At 38.5% G+C, this 19943-nt stretch overlaps 1 protein-coding gene across 35 annotated transcripts in view; it reads left to right on the top strand.

Annotated features, from left to right (window-relative positions):
* The first annotated feature begins 933 nt into the window (after window positions 1-933).
* nrxn2a (neurexin 2a) overlaps window positions 934-19943 on the top strand; it is a 762095-nt gene continuing 743085 nt past the window's right edge. For all 35 annotated transcript variants that reach the window (XM_087299962.1, XM_087299955.1, XM_087299951.1 and 32 more), the window contains 1 exon segment: window positions 934-1111. The gene's annotated coding sequence lies outside the window, so the exon portion shown is untranslated.

Below are 19943 nucleotides of genomic sequence, written 5' to 3'. Positions count from 1 at the left end.
TGCTGCATAACAGTTTAAGTTGCAACCAAGTTATGCCAGTGTATGTAAAACAACAAAATCAACAATCAATAATTATAACAAAGTAAAAGAAAACTGTAATGTTTGATGCTGCCTGCTCGAAAAATATGTGATGGATGCAAATCTGAAATCAACCCTAACAATTCACCATCTTTTAATGTTAATAATGACACATCAAGTGTTAAATATCATGTCAGGAAGAAGCTTTAACATCCACAGAACATTTTCATTGCACAAAGTGTTCTTTATTGTGTAAAATGTTGTTTACATGATTAAAATGTTCTTTAATCATGTAACATTAAAACACAAAAAAATATTTTTAAAGAACCTCTGAAGGGAACCCAAAATAGGTCTTTATGGCATCACTGCGAAAACTCAATTATGGAACCTTTTTTAAGTGTGAAAAAGGGAAACACGAGCTTGTTTTCCCGATCAGTGTTGCCGTGGACAACAAATATTTTATCAAATATTTGCCTTGAAACGTTCAACTGTCCAATCAGAATTGAGCAATCCTTACAGCAGTGTTTTAATATGAATTATTAAACTAATTATTTAAAAAAGCAAACACATTCAAAATTCATAAATGTAGTTAACTTTAATATTCATAATATTTATCACGAGATTAAAAGGTTGTTTAAATAAATTCTAGATTGTGTTTGGTGTAAATATTGTAGATTCTGACAGCCCGCTTTAAACGGATTAAGGGACAGTAGAGGGATGGATGAGCCGCAGCTCCTGGTCATAGTCGGTGGTCCAGATTTTGATAAAGTAAGTCACATTGAGGCAGCGGTGCCGCAGTCATCGTGTCGTCGGTGCTCCGGCAAGGCGAAGTGCTCACGCGGGATGATTGGTGAGGTGTTCCACTGACCGCACCCTCATTTCGCGCCCGTAACCGCTACCGGGAGACGCGCATTGAGCGGCAGATCTGCGGTGTCGTTTCATGCAGGTGGAGCGGCTTGACGCGCTCACACAGCCATCGTCTGTACGCCAGTGAAAGGGGAGGGCAAACGCCGCATTTCGCCTCTCTGGACTATACAAAAGGCGACCGAACAGTTCCCAGTCAGAAGTGGGGGAAACGCGCGCGCACTTTCAGGTAAGAGCACTTCTGCGTGTCCCTGCAGATGCTTTTGTCATCGGAATATGTGTTTTCAAAGATGCAGGTGATGAACGGGGCTGGAGAAGAGAAGTGAGCGGACGGTGTTGACTCATAAGCGCAGATGTTATTGTCTGCTCTGTGTTATTGTTCAAACCCTCGGAAGTCTGGCTTTTTTTTATATGTTCCTCGTTGGTGATGGTTTTGAACACCTGCGTGCCAGCGTAGCGTTACTAACGGGCGCTGTGTGTATTGATTTGCCCCCATTCTAGTCATGCCATGTGCGGCTTTCGGATGCACGAGAAAGAGAGAGGAAGAGAAAGAGAGAGTGAAATGGAAAAGCCGTGGGAATAAAACAGCCTTTTGTTTGGATAAAGGGCTATTTTTTCTCTAAATGGGTTGTTGGTGAAATATTTATTTTTGTGGAATGAATTTTCAAGGGAGATCTGACCCTTTAAACAAGTTCACAAAGGACAGGCTAAATGTGGTCCCAATAAATTGTTTGAAAGACTTATCAAGGCCTTTTTTGCATATTTGTTTTAAAAGATTTTGTCTTTTTATGTATTGGCATTTACATTCAGAAAGTCCTGTTCATTCAATATAACACTGATGATTTTATGATGTAGCCTAAGTCACATTATTGTTCCCAGGCAACTCAAATATATGATGTCATTATTTACTCTCATTTTATTCTGTACACATGCATGTCTGTTTTCCTTCTTTCCTGGAAAACATATTTAAGTCTGCCATCTTATCAAATGATGATCAATCATGACTGAAATGACCAAAAAAGTGTCATATAATCAATACTTATGTTAGTTTGAAGAGATTTACTGAAAGACCGGATTTTCTGCTGCTTTTCTTTGAAAATCCTTCCCAACAGTGAGCTGAACATGAGTACAGGATGTTTTGAGAACAAGTCATTCAGGTTAGATTGTGAATTACCGACAGTTTAATAAGATCAGACTCAAATAGTTGTTCACAAATCTAACATACTAATCAAATATGATATTCCAACACAATCTCAAGAGGAAACTTAACTATTTATAGTATTGTCAGAAAAGTGGCTAATTTGTACAAATTAATTTGATTTAATTGACATAAAAATGTAAACTTTTTTTAAAAGTACCGTGCCTGCAATCCTCATCCTCAACCCTATACCTTCCATTGGGGAATGAGCAAATCATACTAAAATGTATGAATGAGATTACAAATTAATACAAATGAGCCACTAAATCAAAACGTTAAACACACAGATGACAATAGCTATGTTTCCATTCATCTATTTTCATGCACATTTTGGAAATGCATATAAAAAATGCATGCGCATAACTTGGTAGGATAAACTTTTTATCCGATAAGAAAAGATGTGCATAAACTATAATGGAAACACTTTTGTCAGTTTGTTAATTAAAAAAGTCACGTGATTTTGTTATAAGAGATCATGTGATGATAAAAATGTTTGTGAATGGACAAATCAGCAGGCTGACCACATTGTAAAACATCTGAGATGTTGTTTTAGTCATTCTAAAATGCCTTAACCATCTCAGTATTAATGTTATTGTATCATTAATTACCTGCAAAGTTGTCAAGAGCATCTGTGCTCCATGTCTCACGCCTTCAAATGCCACCATGTGTTCATTGCGTGTCGGCATTTGTCTTTGTCATTTATTAAATGAAGAAAAGATTCACTCAGCTTCTTCTATCGCAGCAAATTCCATTTTTGCTGTTGATTGTTTGGCGCCAGTTAATCTAGAAGTTACAATTTAGTTCTCTTTGACTCGTTGGATGGAAACGCGCATGTCTTTTATGTGATATTCCAGTTTTGCGCATACATTTAATTCGCATCTTTGAATAGAAACGTAGCTAGTGTTGTTATATTATACTTCAAACAGACCCACAAAACTAACAATTACTTATCTTGCATGTCAAGCCAGTAGATGGCGATGTCCCTTGTAAACAAACACTATGCTTGGACACATACTGTACAATCATGAATCCACCATTGTTGCGGTTGTCAAGCAGCCACTCATGCATGCTTATAGACTTAATATGTAATATGTTTAGGCAATATGTCACTGTTTTAACTAAATTGTGTTTTTGTAGTTACATGTAGACAAAGGTATCAATTTTAAAAAACATAGGAACTGCAAAAATCTGTAAAACGGTATGATAGGAGTTGGTCGAACTTTTGTCCACAGAGAGCTTAAAAAAACAGTCTTATTTTTTTTTTTTTAGCATACACAGTATATTATGATAGTTCTGTGATTGATTGATAGATTGATTGATTAATTGGTTGCATATTTTCTTGTGTAAGCATATAAGTTTACACAAACATCATACTTCACACCATACCTGCCAACACTGTTCTGTCTCCCGGAAAACTCCTGGAATTCCACCCCCTATCCCCCCTAAAACTGTTATATAGAAAGGAACTGGTCAAACTATTGTCCACAGAAAACTTTAAAAGGGTCTTTTTTAGGATATACAGTATTTTATAATAATCCTGTGATTGATTGATTAATTGATTGCATATTTTCTTGTTTCTAAGTTTACACAAGAAAAACAATACATGTTTTGATGATTAGGGTTGTATGATTCTTTTTCTTTAAATCAACATTTCTGCAGCTCTTTATATAGTGTACAGATATAATAAACACCAGCACATCTGAAGAATGTATCCTCCATAATGCTGTTTTAATCCTTTTTGTATCGCCCTCTTGAACATCTGCTGTCTTTTTTTCTGCCGTTGCCATGTTGCAACCCTCTATTAGCTCCATCACCAACTGTTCTCTGGCAGGGCAGCCAGGGCTGAAGAACTGAGGCTAACTCGATTGTGAGCTGATGTCAGATAAATCTTTGCGGGGTTGTGGTGTATGAAAATCCTCCAGCACTCTTCATGAACGACAATACATCACGGGCGTAATTAAATTCACTGTTTATTATTAGTATATGATTAACACCACTAATTGCGCACGAGTCCCTCGCGTGGTAACTGCTGAGGTGAATCAGTCAAATTGAGCTTTGATGAATGGTGGCTATATTCAGACTGATGTTCCTAAAGTTTACGACCAAGACACGCTCTAGATAAACTCTGCTTCTCCAGTTGATCAAATCAACAGGACTGCTATTATTGAAAGTCTTGCGCGATCAATATCACATAATAGTTGCTGTCTGTCAGCATAATAGGTTAGTTCGGCAGTTATATGCAACCATTTACTAGGCTATAAAAATGTGCACACACACACAGATGCAGATGGGCTCGCTCTGCACATGAAGACCATTAATGATTCCAAGCCATAGGGATACGGGTCAGTAATGGAAAACAGTGCTTTGAGCATGTTAGTCGTTTCCGGCTTTGTACCTATGAACCATGAAAGTTTCATGAGCGTTTTTAAAACGGCACTATAATAAGAAAAAAAACAAAAACAAATCAAATGCCTTCTGTTTTCAAGCACCATCGATTATTCATTCAGCTATGCAGCAGTGTGGATGTCAAAACAACATCACAGCCCATCTCTGGGAGCTTGACCTGGCTTCCCATCCAGGTAGCATTGGGAAAAAGAGGGGATTTTACTAAAGGGGTTGCCCACTGCCAGAGCTCACAGCTGGGTTTTGCATGGCTCATCGTATTCATCCGTAGCTGGAACACACTAGATGTCACCCCGTTACACCGATTCGAAATCAGTTTTGCAGTTGCTGTCATGGTTGCGGTTTGGATTTGGCCAGGCGAGGCAGGTCCCACTTCAGGAAAATGAGAGGAGAGCAGAAGGGGGAGACCGGCATTATCAATAGCCTCCCATGAGTGTTAGGCCTGGAACTAAATCTCATCTCACCAGCTGATAAGGAGTATCGCTGGCCGTCATTGGGCTCAGCGATATCGAAAAAAAAGGGGGTGGAAGGAAAGCTGGTGGCCTTCCTGATGGACAGGTGGTCTTCCTTTTGTTTTTTCTCAAACGAATGTTGACTGGTTTGTGAGCACGCTTTTTTTTTTTCTTTCGTCCTTCTCTGCTGTCCTTTGGCGTCAATGTATGAACTGTTTGATTTTATTATTATTTATTTTTTTGCACAGCGAGACTGAATTTTGCCCGGTGCAGCTTGCACAATGACCCAGTGCTGGGTAACTGACAAGTTGTCAGATTGTTTGTGCGCTGCTTAATTAATTACTTTTTAAAGCATTTCGCAATTAGCATGATGATGGTTCATCATAACATTGCCTCATGATGTCTGCCGTTGTTATGCTCACGCTGGGTGTGAATTAGGCTTACCAGCTTCATGATGATCTATAGTTTTATTAAATTATTAATGCAAGATGAGCACAAAACAAAAAGAAAACATGCAGTGTGATACATTAGTGTAGCGCAATCTGTAATTGAGATTACTATTATGGATGCTGCAGTTAAGTGTCACTTTTAAATTTAATTAGCTATTTTATGCGGTGTTTTACCAGTGTAATAAATCTCAAATCAAGCCTGTATTCTTATTAATTCCATCTTTAGATTAAGTTTGGCATGAAGTGTCTAAATTATCAATCATTATTATTATTATTGATCACGGTTTCCAAAAAATGGTGAATAGGGATGCATTGTACTGTATCGGCTAGTAATGCTCCGATCAGGATTTTTGCAGTACTGAGTAATGATTTCTTGTCATGGTGATCGCCAGATACAGAGTACCAATTCTGATGCTTCAGCTTTGATACATAAAGCACATTTCCCCTCTAAGTGTGATATTTAAGTGGGGTTTTCTCCTTACCTAATAGAATAAATTAAGGATGCTGCATATAATCCCTTAAACATGTCTAGTACAACCATTTATTGTGGACAAACATGGTCAGAAGGAGCTTTACAGAAAATAATATAAGAAACCCATTAAAAAGAGTTGGTTATAGAAATGATTAACAATGCAATTTAGAAACATCGCAAATGATAGAAGAGGAATTCAACATGCCTCAATGAAGAAACATTTTTGCATATTTGATGCATAAGAAGTTAACCTAACCAGTGTAATGCTCAGAACATCACTGTGTGTCTCTCAGTCCGTTCTCTTGCTCACTCATTCTCGTCGCCATGTTTTGGGTTTGTATTTTATGTAATTCACGGGTGTCATGGAGCCAATATGCGGGAGACTAGCAGAGCTTCCAGGAGAGGTCATAGGGTTGGACACTAGATTGGAGCGATCACTCTATTTACGTCACAGCTGCTCAAAACACTGGATATAAAATGGCTGCAACAACTAGCCCATAGGCAGCATGGTGGTGCAGTGGGTAGCACAATCACCTCACAGCAAGAAGGTTGCTAGTTTGAGCCAAAACTGGGTTAGTATTTCAGTGAGGAGTTTGCATGTTCTCCCCATGTTCGTGTGCGGGCATCATCCTCTGTTTTTAAAATCCTAAACAAACATTTGCGATAGGGTATATGCTGAAGCATGCTAATGGGATTTTTAATTTGCCAGTAACCTGGGTTAAGCGCTTCCGGCGAACTGTATGCAATGCAAAAACCGGCGCGTTTAAGGTCTGTTTTCTTTAAAAAATCAGCGATCTCCACTAGCTGAGTGATATCCGATATAAAGTGGGTCTCAGATTGTACAAGAAGCGCTGCATTAAATCACATTTCCCCCTGCCATGTCTTTATAATATAAGCATTTATTTTTTCCCAGTATTTTCAATGGAGCTTCTGCGCTAGCCTGCCGATTCTGACGGGCGCGTGCAAGTAAACGGCTTTTTGTCTCGTTTTACGCTTGAGCAACTAAATGAATGCCAAAGTTTATTTAACTGATTGTATTTTAATGACATTACAACATCGATGCTGTAAAAGGAACCATATAAAATGGAAAAAAAGTTCACAATAACAGGTCACCGGAAGTTTATCAGTATGGGAAAAACACTAGCTCGGCATATACCCTATTGGTTCATGAGATTGGCCAGATTGGCAAGTACCGATTGAGTCATGAAATGTGATTATGAGGCGATACCAATCTCCGGCCGATCGATCAGAGCATCCCTAGTATGGGCAGCATGTTGGTGCTTAAAACAGAGGAAATAAACCAAATGAATGTCTGTTTTTTTTACTTTATATAATGCTTAAATGTGCTGTTTGTGTATTTTAAATGACTGATTATTAGTATGTAACTGAACAACTGCTGAATCTATCAGAAATCTAGCAATTTTTATATCAACATATCAAAATTTAAATTTCTTTGCATCTATCTAACCATAGCTTTAACAGCTTTTTTATGCATCATTATGAATCCACATCATATCTTGGCATACTGTCTATATCAAAAGTATTCCTTTGAATGTTTCTTTAGGCTATCATTACTTCCTGACAACGTGACAACCATCCCACTGCAGTCACATGAACACATACTAAAAAGAGCTACAGAAAAAAATCATGCCTTGACTCTGTTTGCTTTCTGACTCACTCGCCAGACTCCTGCTATTTGGCTGTCTCGCTTTTCAGCACTTCTTGCATGGACAGATCCTTGATGTGCAATACATGTACAGTCTCCCTCTCAGTGCGGACAGCCGTCTATTGATGCTGCGGAGGGTGAAGGCGTGATCCACCCTGAGGGAGGCCCAGACATCCACAGCTTCAGAGCTCCTCACTGATGTCTGGGAAGACGGCTACATGCCTAATGCTCCAAAGGAGTTGCCCCTCTGTCTAGCTGAGCTCACATATTTGTCCTGTGTTCTGCAATATTCATGATGAAGGAATGGCATCAAGGAATAAATCTTGTGTGGAGAGCTGAGTCACATGGCCGTGTCTGTATGAGCTCATAGCTAATTGGTTGTCTCTCAAGTCACCAGGGGGTCTCGAAATCAGCCCAGACTTTGTTCAGACGCTGTGTGTTTTTATTTATTATTTTTAAGCTGAAGCAAATCGGGATACCAAGGAGATTGTGAAGAAAGGGTAAAAATACCGGAACAGCATGAAAGCTGTTGGACTTGCACTCATACATACATGCAGACGACGACACAGTGTTCACACGTCATGCCTGCGCTATCAGGGTCCAAGGTCACGCATGCATAGTTTGTCCACACGCGTGGTCTCTCTTAAGGCAACACGAAGCCTGGAGGACTGGGCAGCTTTTAATTCAGGCTGACGTGTGACTCAGTCCCCATGCCAGCCAAAGCAAGAGGAAAAAAACATTAGGGATCACTCCTCTGGATGATGATAAGTTGGGAAAAAGGTCAGCGCTGAGATCCCCGTGTCTGTTTCCACCTCTAGGAAAGTAATTTTTATTTCGTACCCTCCTTTCCATTTCGCTCATTGGCATCGGATGAACTTTACTTGCTAACCCAAATGAATTGTTAATGGACCTCAGGTCATTGCAAAGCATTCAAACACGGTGCACGTTCACAGTGGTGTGAAACCAGTGATTAAGGCCGCTTAGGCACTTATCATTAGAAAAGGTCCAGGTCGGACTTGCTAGTAGCCCAGGTAACATTGTTGCTTGAACCATAGTACTCAACATAAGCAGCACAGCCCACAACATGCACTGTTTTGCTGCGCTACGGACACAATCGGGGCTGGTTTTGGTATGAATCCCTGATTTATTTTGAGGCGGTCCGGTGGGATTGGCTTGGACGCGTTCCAGAGTGATGCAGAAAGCAGATAATTAAAGAAGCCCACTGCTTTTCCTGAATGTTTTGAGAGTAGGTAGAATGGGTAAGCAGCAACAGATAGGGTAGGTAATTACCTGGCATTACAGAGTGGGAGAAGGTGCCAGATGCCAGAGCGAGTAGGAGGAGGGGTGGGCAGATGCAAGCAGAGTAAATGCTTCGCTCTACGTGCGACCCAGCATTCCTGTTGTCTTCTAAACGGAGCACAAGGTCACATGACCTGCCCTGCAATTTATTTTCTCGCCCCGCCGTAGTCGCGCTCTGTTTACACTACATTTGCATAGTTGCATAGCAGATGGCTTTAACCGGGTCAGGTTTCCGTAGTTTTCCATACTTTTGCATATTCTCTGCATTCTTGATGTTAGGGCTTGGTTTGTGTCAGAGCGTCCTTCTTATTTCAAAGTCATTGTGCACACAATCAAAAACGTCTGCTCTCTTTTTGGCATCACACCATGGTGGATATAGAAACATCTTGTTTTGAGAAATAAAGCCAGACATCAGTGCTTTAAGACTAATCCTAAAAGCAGCATAACTCATTTTACATAGCTTTGAGGCATTTCTGGGCCATTGAAAAAATCTGTTTGGTGAAAAAACATTCCTTTTCGTTTTTGTTTACTGTCTGTTTTATAGGTAAGCAGAGATAGACAGGATGGTGGCAGTGATGGTGAAGGGGTATTGAAAATTCTTTGATTGTCTTTACATTTTTTAAATGCATGTCGCAACATCCAAAAGCATCTGTCTTCATGTGTAGTGAGTGCATTTATAGACCTTTCTGAATGGGGTCATACCACACATACTGTATGTCAGCTAGAGTAAAGTGCAGCACACTAATTAAACCACTTCAAATATCATTCAAGTAGGGTTAGAGGTTATAAAATATTAGCTTAATGTAGTAATAATAATAACAATAACAGAAAATATTTTCTGAGAGGGGGAGGAATTAAACATTTGTGTCTGTTTGTTCGCAATTCCATCTGAGCGGAAGTATTATCCAGTGTGAGCCAGTGCAAGCCTCCGGAGCGTGTAACTTTACACTGCGGCATTCGCCGGCACTGCTGATCCACCTCCTCATGCCCGGTGACCTCCCAGCAGTGCGCAGGGGACGAGGATCACAAAACAACAGTGTGATTGAGGGGAAAAAGAGTGAATGTAGAACGAAAAGGAAGCAGAAATAGGAATGGGGTCAGTAGTGTACTTGGTTGACCAGTTAATTTAGATTTTAGATATTTGTAACAACAAAACTTTAAATCCACCTTGATGGTGACATGCAGGATATAGCTTAAATAATAACAGATCTTTCTTTTTTTTGGTGATGTATACCAGAGTAAATGTTGACTGGATGGAGGAAGCTCTGAATTTATGTTTTCTGTCAATTGTTTGAAAGTTGTGGAAATAAAGTGAATAAAATTGCTGGAGAAGACCAGAATATGTCTTCTAAGAGAAGTCTGCTGTTTCTCCAGAAGGGCATTTCAAAAAAAATTATATGCTCTAACCTTACAAGCTCGTAAAAATTAAATTCATGCATAGATGAATCATTCACAATAAGATCAATAAAATCATTTAGAACATTGGTTTCCATTTCAGGCCTACTTTAGGCATCCCACAAGCATTTTTTTTTTCAGAATGTGTCTGGTGATCCTAGCATGCTTAAACACAAGGATGCATGCATCTTATGTTAATGCCCCATAAGAAACGTTCAACTTGTGCCGGATGAATCCCAAAAAGCCTAATTATACAGGGCTTCCTTAACATCGATTAGTCAAGTAGTCATTCAGGCAGCTCTCCAAGCAGTCGAAAATATGTAGCTTTAAACATCCCTAGGCTGGAGAGGGTGGAGGGAGGGAGGGAGGGAGGGTAGTGCAGTGAGCGAAAGTGAAAGAGGAGCAGGAGGAGAGCGATAGGGGTTGGCCTGGCCTCGGTTATGGCAGAACAATAGAGGTCAGGTGATTAACAGCCGATTGCTCGAGTGGCTCCTCGGTTCACACTCCTCTCTTAGAGGCAGGAGACAGGAGATTTACTTCAGGCTGATAGGTGTTGGACTGACGGCTGCTACGGGAGGGCTGTAAATCTTGTGATGTTAAACAGCTGTCTGCCCACCCATCCGTCATGGCGCAGAGGCGGAGAGGAGCAGAGGCCTGCCACTGTGCCAGCGATGACTGGCCTGTCTCCAGGCCACACTTCGGCACACCATCACATGGCTCCCCTTTCCCCATGCCAGTCTGATGTCAGCGCCGCAACACACTCATTTGTCCTCATTGCCGCTGCGCTAGCGTGGCCGAGTCCTGAGGGAAGAGTTCTGCAAAGATCCGGAGGTGTTTTCTGCTCGCCTTCTGCTTGGTGAGAGCCTCACCCGGTGGCCTAAGCACACAGCCGTCACCTCCACACCTCCTACTCGCTTTTGATTATTTGCAGCCCAATCCAATCATGTAGCTGACTTCGTTGTGTGCCCTGCTCTTCGATAAATGCCACGCTGCCAGCGCCAGTCCTGCATCCATCTTCTTTGTTGTGTTAAATCTGATGATGATATATGCAAAATGGCCTCCCTTTGTTAACATGATTGCCAGTGATTTGTCTGCGTGCATGCTTGCAGTCTACAGCCATGTGACTTTCAGTGCTCCAATTAGCAAAAGCCCTGATCGTATTAGTTCTGTGTCCACTGCTGAAATGGCACGATTCATTGGGCCATATGACAAAAAGTGACCTAATTAAACTGAAGGGGACATGTTCTGTTTATTAGCAATGCGCCTGGATATTTTATCCTCCAGAGGAGGGAGTGTAAAAAAGAAAAAAAAAACCTTCCCAATGCACCAGAAGTTGCCTATTATTAATTAGTAACCTAAAGCACGCAAGTTGTGATTTCGCATTTTAGCTAAACAAATTAAAATCTCAGCAGGAGAGCCCAAAACACATTGGGCCCCAGGCTTAACTGCGGTTCATAGTGACTCAAACAAGACAAAAAAAAGGATAAATTTGTCATTCCCCCTATAGTTCAGTTGCGCGTCTTGTGGAGGCATGCGTCGTGTGAACGCGTGACGTAGCAGCCCCTTGGTAATCAGTCACGGATGCATGGTAGAGCTCCTGCTTGACAGCTGCAGTGCTGCGCCGCAGGCTCGTTCTGCAATGTGCACAGCTCACCACACACTGTGTGCCACCTCGCTTCTTTGTCCCTCACTGCTGCATAGAGGCCACGGGTTTACATAACTAACTAATAGCATTAAGTACTGTCCGCTCTGTCCGCTCTGCAAACTTCCGAGTGACTTCGATAGTGATCATTGCTTGTTTTGATGTAAGTTATGGCTCAGTGTCCCCAGAGGCTACCAGCGGCTGGCAGGGCCCACTCATCTGAGTGATGACAATGTTCTCATAGATCCGATTAGCTTCACCTGAACGCGTCACAATCTCTACAAAATTCCCAGAGCTCAGAACAAAACTAAAGAGAAAGCCAGAGATTAAGAAGGGTCAAAGCTGTTTTGTGTTCTTGCGGCGCGGTTCAGAACAGCAGTGGGCTCAGTAGTGTGCCCTGTGGCACCTCGCTGTAATAGCTGCTTGCATACTGCCTTTTTCCCTGCAGTGGCTGTTGATTTTGAAGCCGATGGAGTATATGACGTTCTTCTGAAGCTCAGAGACAGTCAGTCAAAGCCTACAAGGCCATTTATGCCACGTTAGAAAAAAAAATTTCCTCTGCAGAGTGAAGCTGTTTCTGCTGGGGTTGGGCTTTTTTTTCCTGATGGTTTGATACACGTTGCAGGCAGACATGGAGTTTATATTTATCAGTCAGGGCAGATTGACATAAGGCGTTTAACTTTTGCTAATAGAAAATAATGATTGAGCTATTTGTCTTTATTATCTTTGAAAAGCTATATTTTTGTTATAAATATATGTGAAAGTAGGGCCTGTAAACAATATTATTTCAAATTGAGGTATTATTTGTCAATAATAATGATAAGCTGTGGAGTTTTTACTCTATATTGATCTAAGACCCAATCACACAGCAGAAATGTCCAACAATAGGATTCTCAAAGTGTGTTGATATTAAAAATGTTCAGAATTTTTGGCCACTGAAAATGTATCAGCTGAAAATATGTTATGCCATTTAATGGACCCTCTAATTTTTCTGGCTTCAGTTGTTGCTTTGGGTACTCTTTTAAATCTGGAAGCATTACCGACTTATATTGAAATATATATTGTTATCGTTCAATATGGAAAATATTTATCAAGATTGGATTTTTTGCCATATCGCGCAGCCCTATGTGAAAGTATGCATGCTGTTGGGAAGAGAACAGATTCTGGGTCATCTTGGTCTATTCTTAATTTCTATCTTCTGAACCACCGCACTAATTCCATTTGTTTCACCATTTCTTCACTTAAACCTCTGCTCATCTCGCCACATATGAATACATTCAAGAATACTCCAGGAGAGTCACACTTGGTAACACTCATGGTTTCACACATTCACGCATACAAAGTATTCTATGAAATACCCACATCTGTAACCTACACATACACTGCCGCTTGCTTTTTTTTTCTGCCATTTCCACACTCTTGTTCTCTCTCTCTCTCTCACTCACACACACACACACACACACACACACACACACACTTTTTTCCCCTTAATGCAGCTGCAATGCACAGTTGAACTTGCAGAGGTAAAGCTTTTTATTGCATACCTCCCAGATAAATTCAGTGCTAAAAGAAAATTCAAGTATATAATATTATATATTTAATCATTGTAATCTCTGTAAATGGTTAGATATTTATATATACATGAATGGCAAAGCTAATGGGTGGATTTCTCTGGGTATTTTGTAGACCTCTTTTGTGTAAAACCGAGGGGAACCAACTTTATGGACTGTAGCCATTTGAGCCTCTAGTAAATAGCAAAAATTATTTTAGTTTTAAAGAAATAATAATATTTTGAAAGTGATATATACTGTTTTTTTTTTTTTTTTTTTTTTTTTTTTTTTTGCCGTCATAAGGCATTTTTTCCAAGTCTGTTTTGACCTGCAAAACTGCGCAAGTGAAGTATTTGAACTAATGAGCATGTGATATGTGATCGCAGCTGGTCTCTCATCTGTAATCAGTAATAATCCAATCAAATTGGAACCAAGTCTACTATAAATAGACAGATTTCACCCTACTAGCTTATCTTCATTTAGGAAGAATCCCCTCTTCACCCCATTTCCTCCTTTTCCTTTTTAACTAGAGGGAGCTCTCGGACCCCCTTACATACTAAAAAACCTGGTGGGAGCCCTGGACTCAATTTTCTCAGAGCTCAGGGTTCTCTCCCGGGACAGACCCGGGCCAAACCTGTTAAGTGTGAATTCTTGAAACATTTTTAAGAATTATTTTTATTATCATAATTTAGTTTTTCTTAAAAAAACATACAATATTTAAAAAATATAAACATTTTAGTTTTTTTGGACCTGGTTATATATTGAGCACCTTTAGATGTGAGCACTTGTAAAAATTGTCAAATATATCTTGCTTTTTTACTATGTGGAGCTTTTGGAAATGTTGAAAATATATGTAGAAGTAGGCCACTAAAAAATGAAACCCTGTCAAATGAAAAAAAATAAAATGTATATTTAAAATGAATTAGTACAATAAATTAATTTAGTTTAAATATTTTCAGAGTAACATTTATTGTTGTTCTTTATGTAGGTTACAAATTAATATGGAGGTTTCATGTTTTAGCAGTCATTAATCAAAATTTTGAAGGTATTCAACTGAATCTCATTCATTCCAATAAGTTCAAAATTTTAATTCTCATTTTTTGTATTTTAAAATAATATACACTTTTATAATATTAAAATAAAATGTGTCATTATTATTGAAAAAAGTATACAAAAGCATTACCATTCATTTCACATAATATATATATATATATATATATATATATATATATATATATATATATATATATATATATATATATATATATATATATATATATATATATATATATATATATATATATATATATATTATTTTTTTTTTTCACATACACTAATGAAAACACATTAATTTTTATAATCAAATATAATATTTATATATAATAATATAAGTTATTATTATGATTTTTTATTAAATAATGATTCTTCAGACCAAAATAGATCTTAATTGTGAAAACAGTATGCTTATTTTGAATGTAAAGGTATGTTTTTTTTTTGTCTTTTTGTTTTTAGTAAAACATAGGACAGAAGGCAGTTTTAGCAAGTGATTGGAGATCAAGAAAGGATGTTGGGGCTGTTGAACTACTGTATAGCAGCCTGAGCTATTTTTACTTTATATTTATTTTTCTTTATTTCTCACAGATTCATTTTTAGATTAGTAATATTATGTGGAATTTGTTTTATCTTCTTCTTGTATTCATCTTATTAAATTATAATTTTTTTTGAAAGCATAAGAAAATAGAGAACATCTTTCCATTCCTCAGTTTAATCCTTTTAAGTGGCTCAAACACAAATTGCTGTGATTAGCAATGAGGGAGCCATTTACACTGCTAAAATGCGACTAAAATATAATTTTTTCCCCCACAGAAACCGATAATGCAGGCATTTAATTGTGCACCATGTACTTGAGGTCAGAATGTGAACACCCTTGTTGATAAACCTGATGGAATACAGTAAATAATAAGATGCGAATCCTATTTTAGTCCACTGAATGTTGGATGTGTTGCTGTAGGTGATAATATGTGAATATTTAAGGTGATACTTTTTTCTGCTGTTATTATTTTATATTACTTATACGCAGTAGTGTCAGGATATTAAAGAGGGATGAGTGTAAGTAGGCAATTCACTGCCTTTAGGTCTTTACCTCTTGTTAAAGGGGAGTTTTCTTTAATTAAGAGCAAAAATGTGGACTCAGGTGTATCTTTATTGTAAGCCATTTTGTGCAAGCATGTGAACAAAATTTGCCATTCAGATTTTGTTCCTCTAGTGATGTAGTATCAGGATCCTATTACCAACCTTAATCTGCATGTTTCCACCCACAGCACTACTGCAGCAGTCTCCATTTAATTTGTAATGGCTGATGCACTCATACAGCAAACAACTTCAGACATGTTCTGTGGACACTTTCCCCATTCTCATGTTTTTCAGTTGCTGAAGTTGTCATAGTTGAGTAAACGTGTTGTGGCAGAGTACAACTACGTATATCTTATATCTTATTTATATCTTATATCTTATTGCAGAAATAATAAAATAAAAGCTAAATGATCGTGTTATCAAGACTTTTAGAGAAAGGAAATAAAAATGTGTGAGACTGATAACGGCAGCCAGAAGAGAGAACAATTTCAAATTTACCTGCTCCATGGACGATGCATTACAAACACCTCGCATAATCGATATTAGTTTTTTTTTGTAATTTGAAGCAAAGATGACATAAGACACAAATGCAATTAAATGTATAAGACGTTTTTTTTTTTTTATCCAAAACTTAAAAATTTCATCCCATTTTATATAAAGTGACATTAACTACTATGTATTTGCATTAAAAAAAATAAATACAATGTACTTATTGTGTTTGTAATGTGTTGCAGAAGAATCTTGAGGTGGGGTATGTGTAGGTTTAGGGACAGGTTTTGTGGTTTGTGGTATGGGTGTTTTATGTTGTAAGAGATGGTCAACAGTTTAATTAAAGATTAATAATTACAGATGGAATTACATGCATTTAATCATGTAACATGTGTTTATAAAATATGTACATTGGAAGAAATTATTCATTTCAATGCAAGTACTGTACATATTAGTTTAGGCCACTTAATATAAAGTGGGACCAGAAACTTTTAAGAATTTAATACAATTCGAACCAGGCTATACAGTATCACAGTGTATTGTGGATAAGTAGGCATATATGCGGCTCTATGAAGAGAGAATTATAAGTAGGGCGGGAAGTCATTCCAACCGGTAAATGTGCATTTCAAGTCAAATACAAAAGTAAAAGCATGCTGAACTATTAACAAGAGCTGTTTATTCATTAGGAAAATTGACTGAACAGCAGCCTTCGTTTATCTGTTATTTCTCTCTATAATGTAAATGTAAGCCTATAATACATAATTCTAGCCAGAAATTTTAGCCATAATTCGATAAAAAAATCTTACTTCTGATTTATTTTTGCGGACAATGTCTGTGGTTGTCAGCCTTCAAAATTAAAGAACAGCTTTTCGCTTATAATGTCTTAATGTCTTATAAGAACGCATGACAGCTGAGTGGGACTCTGCAAAATAAACCGTGGAACCCCGACCAATGTGAGGAGAGTTTACTCGCGTGTGACTTGTTTTATCTATTTTGGTCCGTTTAGAAACTTTGCCATGTGAAAGTGAACCGCACCAGGAACAAATATAAACATTGTATCAATTTTAATCCCTGTTTTGGAATAAAACAATCTATCCACCGGTGTGAAAGCACCCCAAGATGCTCATGATCGTTACATGCATCATAATTGTCTTGTGAAATGTTTCCATTATAATAGGATTTAATTTGTTATATTTGTCAGGGAGAAGTTTAAATACCTGGCATGTACATGCTGATCTTATTTAAGTAAAAATAAGTTGCACAGTGGCTTTTCGAGTATGTTTAGTAAGGAATGTTTTAATTGATGGACTACAAGCTCTTTGCGAAAAGGGAGGTCTGCAGGAAAAATAATGCTAGAAGCTAAAAATTCTGCACACAAATTCAAAGCACTCTATGCACTTGTCAAGATTTTCAAATGCAGATTCAATTCATAAATACATCCAACAACATTCATAAATGTGTGATGGAAATCGATTCAAGAACTTGACATATAGATATTTTAAAAGTACAGTATGTAGGTAAGATGCATTTGAAGAAACATTTATGTTTTTTTTATTTGTAAATTCATGAATTGTTTACAAATTGGATGTGTGTTTGAATAATGAATTAGATTTTGTTATTTTGAGAGTGATCTGGCTGCACATATTTAAACATTAATATACTAATTATTTTGGCTGCATGAGGTTTCTGGAGTGTTAAAATAGGCTCTGCCCTCTTGTGGAAAGCAGCAGCTCATTTGCATTTAAAGAGACAAGCTCAAAAACAGCTCACACACCCAAATAGTCAAACAATTTTCAAGCTATACTGAATAATCATTGAGCTGTTTTGAGTTTTACAGACATACTCTGAGGACACAGAGATTTATTTTTCATCATACAAAAAGGGGCGCGACGTTCCCCTTTAAGAAACTGCAGTCAGAATAAACCTCATCATGATCCATTACACTTTTACAGTTTACAGATTTGTTGAGTTCACACCATCCAGCTGGCCATAAAATGATTCACTACAATAAAGCTAACAAACGATCGCCCCGTCCATACATTGCGCACCACCAAGCCTGCTCTGCCAGACATTGACGACGCCAATTGATTGTGTTCTCCCAGACATATTTACTAGTTAACCAGCCGGATATAATCGAACACGCTCAGCGCTGTTTTTCCCTCTACAATCCCCATTTGGCCCATGATGGAGCTATTGTGAGAGGAATGGAGAATGAAGAGGAATTCTGATTAGATTAGAGGAGGGAGGAGATGGAGAGGACGTCCCGGAGAGGGAGGAAAATTAGGGGATTGAAGGCGTGGAGTCTGCAGAGGGAAATACGTGCGCAGCCGAGCTGAAAAAAGGACAGCCAGGAGCACATACCTAATTAAACTAATTCAGCAGGCCTGGAGCTCCGCCGCTGGGCACCTGCACATACTTTTTCATCCCCTCTTTTCCCTATCACTCCATTTTCTTTCTTCCCCCCCCTTTTGTTCCACTGACTGACAGGCTGATTCATGATTCCTCCTCTCCCTTGCACTGAGCTCCAACAGACACTTCAGTTGAGTTTGAGAGTCTCTCCTTGGCTGCAATGTGGAGTGAAAGGGAAAAAAAAGAAGCAGCAGGAGAAACATTCAGCTCACTGGGGTCTTGTGACGAACTTAACTGCTTCTCATCTGCTCCTGCTTCCTTGTTTCTGTCTGGTTTTATCTCTTTTCTCAATTCTGTATCTCATTTCTTGTTTGTGTCTCATTTTGTGACATGCAAGATGACACCAGTTCTTTTGTGTTTAGGGCACGATAACTGAGATGTTGCAGCATGTTATTGACAAGCCAACTGTAGAGGAACGAAAGAAATTGCAGTGTTCATTTTTTTTGATGCTATGCCTTTTTTGCCCTTTATCATTGTGCACTTAATTTCAAATCTTGGAAAATGCTAACGATCTTGGAAAATGCTAACATTAGCCTGATAGCATTGAAATACTACACTGCCTGACATAAGTTTTAGGAACAACAAAAAATAACTTGACTTGTAGTTGATCATTTGGCATCAAAAGTGGTGGCTTATATGAAAGGCCTATTAAATGCCGCTAGATTACGCTTGTTTTACCAAAATAAAATATGATCATGTCTTGATTTTTAATTATTTAATTAGTACCATAAGGTCTGACTTTGCTTAGTCAAATGTCTGGTCACTGAATAAAATTTATGTCCCATATAGAATATAAAGTCATGGTGCCGTGGAGAAAGAATTAATAATGTGTATGACTCCCATGAGCTTAGACGACTGCATCCACACATCTTTGCAATGACTCAAGTAACTTATTAATATAGTCATCTGGAATGGCAAAGAAAGTGTTCTTGCCAGACTCCCAGATGTCATCAAGATTCTTTGGATTCATCTTCAATGCCTCCTTCATCTTACCCAAGACATGCTCAATAATGTTCATTTCTGGTGACTGGGCTGACCAATTCTGAGGCACCTTGACCTCCTTTGCTTTCAGGGTGTTTGATGTGGATGCTGAAGTACGAGAATGAGCGCTATCCTGCTGAAGAATTTGCACTCTCCTGTGGTTTGTAATGTAATGGGCTGCACAAATTTCTTGATACCTCAGGCTGTTGATGTTTCCATGCACTCTATAGATCTCTGGGACTCCCCCATACTGAATGTAACCCCAAACCGTATTTTTTCTTTCACCAAAATTGCCTGATTTCTGTAAGAATCTTGAGTCCATGTGGGTTCCAATAGGCTGTGGTTGATTTCTACTTCTGCGGCCACTTTGCAGCCACATCGGATCTCTGGTCAAGTTGGACAGTGAGCTCATTCTTGAGCTTTACTTTGCACTACATTGACTATGATTGGAAGCTGCGCCAGAGATGCCTTCAGACCACATGAGGGCAAAAATTTTAATAAATAAATAAAATAATCGTTCATT

Source organism: Danio rerio, chromosome 21 (genome assembly GCF_052040795.2).
Source record: "Danio rerio strain M-AB ecotype USA chromosome 21, GRCz13ab, whole genome shotgun sequence".
Taxonomy (NCBI): domain Eukaryota; kingdom Metazoa; phylum Chordata; class Actinopteri; order Cypriniformes; family Danionidae; genus Danio; species Danio rerio.
Note: the sequence above shows the minus strand (reverse complement) of the source record. Positions and strands in the feature narration are given on the sequence as shown.